Below are 7850 nucleotides of genomic sequence, written 5' to 3' on the forward strand. Positions count from 1 at the left end.
CCTGGGAAAGGTCTGAAAAGGACTTTTAAGTTTTATTTCTCCCATGTCCTTCAGCTTTTAAATTGAAGGACTGCTGATATTCATGACAAATCAGTCCATAGACACATTTTACAGTATTGCTACAAATGTTTTCATTGCAATCAAGTGAAAAAATATGCAAAATTTGAGCAGCAACCAGGAGGAGCAGCAACAAGAAGTGTTATGGGAACTGACATACTGTAACACCAAGTATTATTTTACGAGAGACACAGTGGCACCTGGCTGAGTTAGGAGCACAAGCTGTTCTGATCTTCAACCAGTGATTTTCTACCTTTTTGGGTAACCAGCTACAACACAAGCTTCGTTCAAAATTTTAATTGAAATCTGGGTTTGGTAGGCTGCGCTACCTTGTCCTAGATTAGAGCATACACGAGGAGTGGATGTCATGGTTGGCAATGAAAATGAAGGATTACTGACTGCTGCTGCAGGAGGGAAATGGTGAGAAAGCTGTGGAATCCAAAACCCTTCTGCCAGGGAGAAATTTGCCACCCCAGGGGTCCTGACCACAGTGGTGAAAAAGAACCCAGAGGGGGTTTGAGAGAAGGAATGAAAATAAGAAGAAAGAGGAGACTGTGAGCTTCCACCTCCCCTGGGCACACTGAGGCTGCTCGATGGGCTTTGTTTCCCAGTGGGAATTGCTCTGGGGAGCCTCTTCCCTGGGGGCTGGCCAGGCTCTGCTGCACAGGGCCAGGCTTGCTGGGAGCCCCCAGAGCCAGCTCCTTGCTCTGCTCTGGGGAGCAGGACAGCACCAGGAGCACTCTGCTGTTTGCCAGAACACTCCTCAGCTGGTGTGGAAAATTACAAGGGGCACAGCCCCAAAAAGCCAGGGCATTTGTTCTGGTTTCCCAAACACTTCATTAATGTCATTGACAATACCAGCAGGTTCCTCCTCAGATTAGCTTGCTTCTATTTTTGAAGAGTTATTCCTCATGGCAGGCTGCCAGGCAGTGCCAGCAGCCTCGGTATCCTTTCTGTCAGGATTGGCAGGGCACACTGGTCCATTGCCTTTCATTAGCCTTTGTGAGGATTTACAGCTGCAGCTCTTTGCAGTGCTCCCCCACACCTTGGGGAAAATGCAGCTTCTTTGGGGTTCCCAGCTGGACCCGTGCAAGGCAGAAATCTCCTCTGTTGTAGGAAAAATGCCACTTTTCTGCTGCTGGGTCGAGGCAAGGCACAGGCAGCAGATGGGCTGAGCAGGGTTTGGGGGTGAGGAGCATAGAGGGACACAGAATAAGGAATCCCAGCTTGCCTGCAGATGAGCTTGAGAAACTGCAACCCTAAAGACAGTCCCAAAGTTACCCTCTCTGGGTTTCTGTGTCTGGAAATGGACAGTGGTAAGGAGATGTCTGCTGAGGGTCACAAAGGTGCTGTTCCATTTCTGTTGTGATGCTGTGATACAGAAAAAAAGGTGGCAGAAATCAAACGGAAGTTGAAAGCTGGACTCTCACCTTGTGTAACTTGTAGGACAGGGCTTGTCCCTTGCTGTCCCTTTGGTTCCTGGAGGGCCCTGGGTTCTCCCCAGGGAAAGCAGGGGAGGATTGTGACAAACCCTCACAAACCCTTGCTGAACATAAAAGACAATTTCCCCCCTGACTTCAGGCCAGGAAGCTGCCAAATGCTCAGGATGTAGTGTTGTGGTTTTTTTCCTCAGGCTTTAGAGCAGAAGTGGAGTGAGGAGGTGGCTGTGGGACTTGGCAGCGATGCACATGGGAGGAAGCAGAGAAGCAGAGGCAGTAATCAGAGTACAATCAAAGCAGCCCTCACATGTGCTTATTTCTCTTGCTGTGGGACCATCCTGGGCAGAGTGGGTGTATCTTTGCAGACAGGCTCTCATCACAGTAAGGATTTAAGATGAATTTCTTGCCTTCACCTCACAAATACAAGACTTTTGGCTGTTTAGCTGACATCCTGCAGTCCCTCTCCTAAGTGCTCTTTGTGTCCATGTGTGGCTGAATGGCCATTTCTCTGCCGGGGTGAGGGAACAAGCCACACACAGGCCCTGGGCAGTATTAACAAACCAACTGTGGGAGTCACACCCTTTGCAAAGGCTTCCAGAGAAAAGTCCTCCCTCTCCTCAGCTGTGCTGGTGGAGACCCAAGGAGTGCTGATGGAGTGGAGCCAAGCCTCCTGGGCAGGGCTGTAGTCTGTACTCACGTACTACTGCCCTGTGCATTTGGGGTTACTCCAAGTTTGCACCAAATCAGCAGGGTTTATTGCAGTCGTGGTGGATTTACTGAGCTCTGCCTGGAGGCTGAGCTGTTATTTTCCCTTTCAGTTTGGGCTCTCGGGTGCACTAATGCAGCTCTGGCTGCCCAGCTGAGTCTGCCCCTGCTGATGCAAGCAGAATGGGGTGAACAGACCACGGCCCCCCTGGATGGCCAGGCTCTGTTCACCCAGCATTGCTCTGCATTCACACAGCATCTTCCAAGGGAGCCCTCCTGGGGCATGCAGTGACATTTAACTCCCACCCTCATCGCCTCTGGGGCTCCGCTGTGTCCTGGCTGCACCCAGCGCCCTGGGGCTTCAGCTGAGTCAACAGGGCAGGCAAAAGGCTCTAGGAAAAGAAAATTGCTGCAAATCAGGCCTTGGGAACAGCATCTGCTTCATGGCAGAGACCAATTTAATCTCCTTAGCAATCGCCTCAATTGTAGAATCAGCAGGATGCTAATTAATTGAGAGGTGCTCGGTGACAGCCATTGAGATCCCTCCTGGCTTTAAGTGGAAGCCTTTTGGGTTTGGCATTTGTGCTGGCTGCTCTCCTAGCAAGAGGGTCTGCCTCGGGGCTAAAGCCCTGTGTGGGGTGTCTGACACCAGTCACCTCGGGCTGCCTGTCCCTCTCTGCTGGCCGTGCCCAGAGCTGGGGTGCCCACACACCCCTGAGATGATGCCATGGCTGTGGGAAGCACTGCCCTGGCCTGCCACTCCTGGCTCTTGGCCCAGCAGAGAGGGGTGGCTGCAATCCATGAAATGCCTCACCCTGCCTCCCTCTGGCCCTTCCAGCCTGGAGCCAGCCCCTCACCTCCACCCTGAAAGCCCACAAGCCGATTAAGGCCAGCATGTTAATTGGCTGTGACAGCTCATTTTGTTATCTTGCACTTTGTTATTGATGGGGTTCGTGTGACTGGATTGGCAGCAAAGGTCAGTGCCATGATGGGCCAGAGCCCCTTGTTTGGTGCTCCCCAGCACGAGGGGGCTCCAGGAGCCCAGCCAGGATCAGCTGCAGAGCAGCAGCCACGTCAGAGGGCATTTAACCCTGGGGTGTGCAACACCCTGACTCAGGAGCACATGGAGACTCCAAGAGAAGTGGGTTTGGCTGGGTATCTAGCACCCACTGGTGCAAGCCACTCTTTCCAGGGCTGGGTAGTACAAAGACTGGATTTAAAGCTCCTGAGGTGGGAAGATGCACAGGCCAGGGCAGCAGCTGGTATCCAGCTCTCCCCAAACTAGTCTGGGGACTTTATCTTGGTTTTGTCTTAGGCTTTTACAAGGGACAGGGCTAAAAAGGGAAGGAGAGGGTGAGTGTGCAGGGAGCTGGAGAGCTGAGGGAGGGAGGTTTGTGGCTGTCCAGTGAGCCAAGAGTGGGAGGAAGAGATGAAGGCCTGCCTCGGGAAGTGAGAGAGGCTGGTGTTTCGGAGTCAATGTGCTGTCCTGGGACAGCAGTGACAAACCTCTGGCCAGCCCTCTGCCCCTCTCCTGGCATCTGCTGGGTCCATGGCCCAAATGCAGCATAACAAGAGAGTGCATTAGTGAGAAGTGGGATGAAATCGTTAGGATTGATGGACCAGAGCTAGAGGTATTGATCAGCTGAGGGCCAAGGAGAAGGTCAGGGGCAGAGCTGGTGGGGTGCAAGGCAAGGGGAGCTGGGTGTTGGGCTGCTCCTGTGAGGGCTTTCTTGACCATCAAGCAGGAGGGACTGCAGGTGGCTGCTGCTGGTGGGGACTGGAGAACTGTGGAAACTCTGAGAACAGAAGTTCAGTGTTCCAAATCCATCACCCTCCCCCTAAAGCATCACAGCAGCTTGCAGCTAGAGAGGTCAGCCCTTGGAAATGGCATTATTCCATCCTCCAAGGGAAGGTAAGAGTGGGCAACTTTGCTGTGTTGTGACAGGTGCTGTGCAGTTGAAAATGCTGATTAATGCTGCCTTTGAGAATGTGCCAGTCTCTGGCCTCCGAGGAGAGAGCCCCTGCTGTCTCTGCTCTGTCTCACGCCTATCAACCTGCTAAACACACACATGCTGTCACTCTGAGCACCCAGCTTGGCTCTGCTGACAGGTATTTATTTAGAGCCTGGCTTGGCTCTGAGAAGAGGCCGTGGCAGCAGCAGCACAGTGCTGAGCAGTGCTGCTGCTGGCTCCTGTGGCCGGGGGGAGGCAGGAGGGGATGGAGGGGCCTGCTCCAGAGAGATGGGCACAGAATTCTCCCTCTGGAAGAGGTGTCTCCTGGTAGTGGGTGGCTCTCCAGGCCCACAAAGCGGTTGCCTAAAGTGAGGTCAGAGTTGAGCAGCTTCATTGCAAGGAGAAGGAGCTGAAGGCAGCATACACCCTGCAGGCATAGTGCTCCAGGGCCAGGGACCTTCCTCTGGAAATCAACTTTACTCTGATGTGCTCGGCCAACCAGTGCAGCTGATGGACCAGACCTTCAATTCCAGGCAGAGGTGCCTGTGCAGAGGCAGCTTTGGAAATGGCTGAGGGCAAAATCCCCAGGGCTGCCTTGTTCCTGGCCCAAGTGCAGCTGAGCCATGGGAATTTTTCTTGGCTGGTTGCTGGTCTTTTTTTTATTTTCTTTTTTTTTTCCCCCTGGCTTTTGGACAAAATCATCCTGTTGCCCTGAGGCAGAGGGGCTGTGAGAACTGTGAGGAACAGGGCTTGGAGGAGCAGCCATCCTGCAGAACTGGTGGGCAGCTTGAGCAGCAAAACAGCAAGGGGACTCAGGGTCTGAATGAACAGAGAAACTTGAATGGGGCCCAGCCCTGTTAGAGGGACATTGCAGAACATCTCGTTAGGACAGAGCTCACAGCCAGGATGGAAAATTACTGGGAGCCCTGTGTTGGGAGGGCAGGAGGCAGCCAGGGGGGACGGGCAGCTCGCCAGCCACAGCACATGCTTTGTGGGGCACACAGGGCACAGCCCAGCTCTGCCCTGGGCCAGGTCACTGAGCCTCAGCTCCCATCCTAGGCTCGGGGGCTGTGTTGCAGGGAGAGGATGCTGAGCTCCCTGCAGGATTTTACCTTCCCAGGCAGCTTCAGTGGAATGTGTGGTGTCAGGATGTGGAGCAGCATGGCTGGCTCCTGCCTGTCCCTGTCCTTGTCCCTGCCCACAGCCCTGAGCTCACACACAGGCAGTGCCACAGTGCAGCCCTGCCTTGTTCTGCATGAATCCCAGCAGTTCTGGGGACACCAACCCATCCTGGCACCAATCTGGGACCTCTGGGCAAGGTTTGAGGTGTCTCTTTTGGGGCACCCAAGATCTAATTGCCCTGCTGTCATTCTGGTTCTGATTATTTTGGCGCCAGCAAGGTGTGTGCCTTTTGCTGCCCTGTGGATGTAAGGCTGGGGCAGATTGTGCCTGCCCTAGGGATGGGATGTCCCGCCAAGGTGGGATGCAGGATGGGGCCAATCACCAGCAGCTGGTACTCCAGTGCTGCTGCCTCACACCCAGAACACCCCTCACTATGGTCAAGGCTCCAGCATGCCCATGGAGCAGCTTTACCTGGAAGACACCTCTCCCTCAGCACCAGCACATCCCCACAGCCACCAAAGTCACACTCCCACTGCTTTGTGTGCACTGCTGTATTCTGGGAAATGGCTCCTGAGCATTTTTGAAAATAGGTCTTTGGGATGTCTCACCAACTGCTTATTCTCATTTCTCCCTCTTTTGAATAGCTTGACTGAAACAACCCATCCAAGGTCCAGGGCTGAGCAAAGCAGAACCAGCAGCCACCGGCTCCAAACAACATTTTTATTTAAGGGCAAGAATAAAAACATCACACTCACGCACAAATGAGGCTAAATTTAGCTGTGACTCCTCTGCACATCGTCACTAGGCTGCCTGTGCCTCGGGGTGGTACCCGATCCCCATGAAGCCCTTCAATACAGGCACATTGATCCTGCTGGTCCCTGCACAGCCAGCCTGGGCAGCCAGCACATCTGCCCCAGGCTGCTTATCCTCCTGCCCCCAGATCAGCCCTGTGTGCAGCACAGGCTGCAGCCTGGAGCTGTGGACATGTATCAAACCCTGCCCTGCCTTGGGGCTTGGATTCAGGCCTCTGCTTCCCAGCTGGTCACCTCCACGTCCCTCTCTGCTGATGGCAGCTGTGTGCTCTGTCCACCGCCAGCTGCCCACCACAGGAGGGATCCTTGTGGCAGTGCCAGCACTGGGTGCCACTGTGGGAGAGGTGGCCGAGGGGTGCAGAGCTGCCTGCAACAGGGTTAGGGGTCCCAGCTCACCTCTGCCAGGTTGAGATGGCACCATCACAACAGGAACTTTGGGGGGACAGGGTCATGCTGGAGCATTTTTGTTGGAGTTTTATGATTTCTGTGTTTTTCATAGAATCTTTCCAGGTTCCTTCCAGAGACAGGTAAAATGAAAGGTACCAGGGCCTCTAGTCCTGCCACTTCCCTCTTGCCTCCAATGGCATCCATGGGTTCAGCAGTTCTGGCCCCTTCTGCCTCTCTACTTGAAGGTGTGACTGCTGAGGAAAAGATAAATCCCAAGCATGAAAAAGAATTTATTCCCATAGAAACCCCTGGCAACCGAAGGAAGAGGAGGAGGAGGAGGTTTAAATGTGTGCAATGTCAGGAAAATCAGAACCAACACTGTTTCATCCCTGACCAGTTCAGAGAAAACCCCTTGGCTGCTGGACCCACAGAAGAGGGGGAAAAGCAGCGCCAAAGGCAAGGAAGATCTGTTCCTGTTGAAGGGCTAGGTGAGGAGCAGACTTCTGCTTGAGGGATTTAAGAGTCCCTGAGCTCCCTGACATCATGGGCTTTTCCTCTCTTTGAGGTGAAAAGGCGAATGCAGCCTGGATGCAGAACTCGTGGTGACTCAGCGGGAGAGGTTGAAATCAGCTGAAATTTGGTTGCCATCCAAAAAGCCTGGGACAAGCTGTTAAAATTGATGTACCAGGGATGAATGTCAGTATGAGCAGACATTTCTCCAGCCCCTCAGCGGTGTTTGTAGGATGACTGCCTGTGGATGCTCTCAAGGCACCCCCTGGCCCAGCAGGCAAAGTTGCCCTGAAGCAGAGGGGTCTGTTGGCCACCGTGGCTGGCTGAGGGGCAATGAGGCTGAGCTCTGAGACACCTGATTCAAGCCAGGTGCTGAGGAGCCAAGCCCATTGAGAGGAGGTGATGGGGTCCTCAAGAGCTCCCCGTGTTTTGATAGGGGCCAGTTTTGGACGGTGTGTCCTGTGCAGTTGCCTCAGGCAGCATGGCAGTGGAGGCTGTTACATCCCTAGCTGTGGGAAAAAAATCAGTTAAAGTGATATCAAAGAAGTACAAAGGAAGGAACAGTGACAGGATGGGCTTGTAGCAGGATTCAACCCTTGCTCTTGGGCAGGCCAAGGCCCACTGTTCTCAATGTCCCAATTGTCCCAATTCAGGAGAATTCAAATGATTTACAGCCTCCTGCTCTGCCCCCAACAGCTGCCACCCTTCATCTCCAGCATCAGTGTGCATGGGGTCCTCATGGCCCCAGTCACAGCCTCCACTCCTGGGTGATCCTTCTTGATGTCATGATCCCCATTCTCTCACAGTCCCAGACCATTATGGCCCTGCTGTGGGGACTGTCATTGCACAGGTCCTTCTTATTCTGG

The sequence above is a fragment of the Motacilla alba genome, chromosome 11, assembly GCF_015832195.1.
Source record: "Motacilla alba alba isolate MOTALB_02 chromosome 11, Motacilla_alba_V1.0_pri, whole genome shotgun sequence".
Lineage (NCBI taxonomy): Eukaryota > Metazoa > Chordata > Aves > Passeriformes > Motacillidae > Motacilla > Motacilla alba.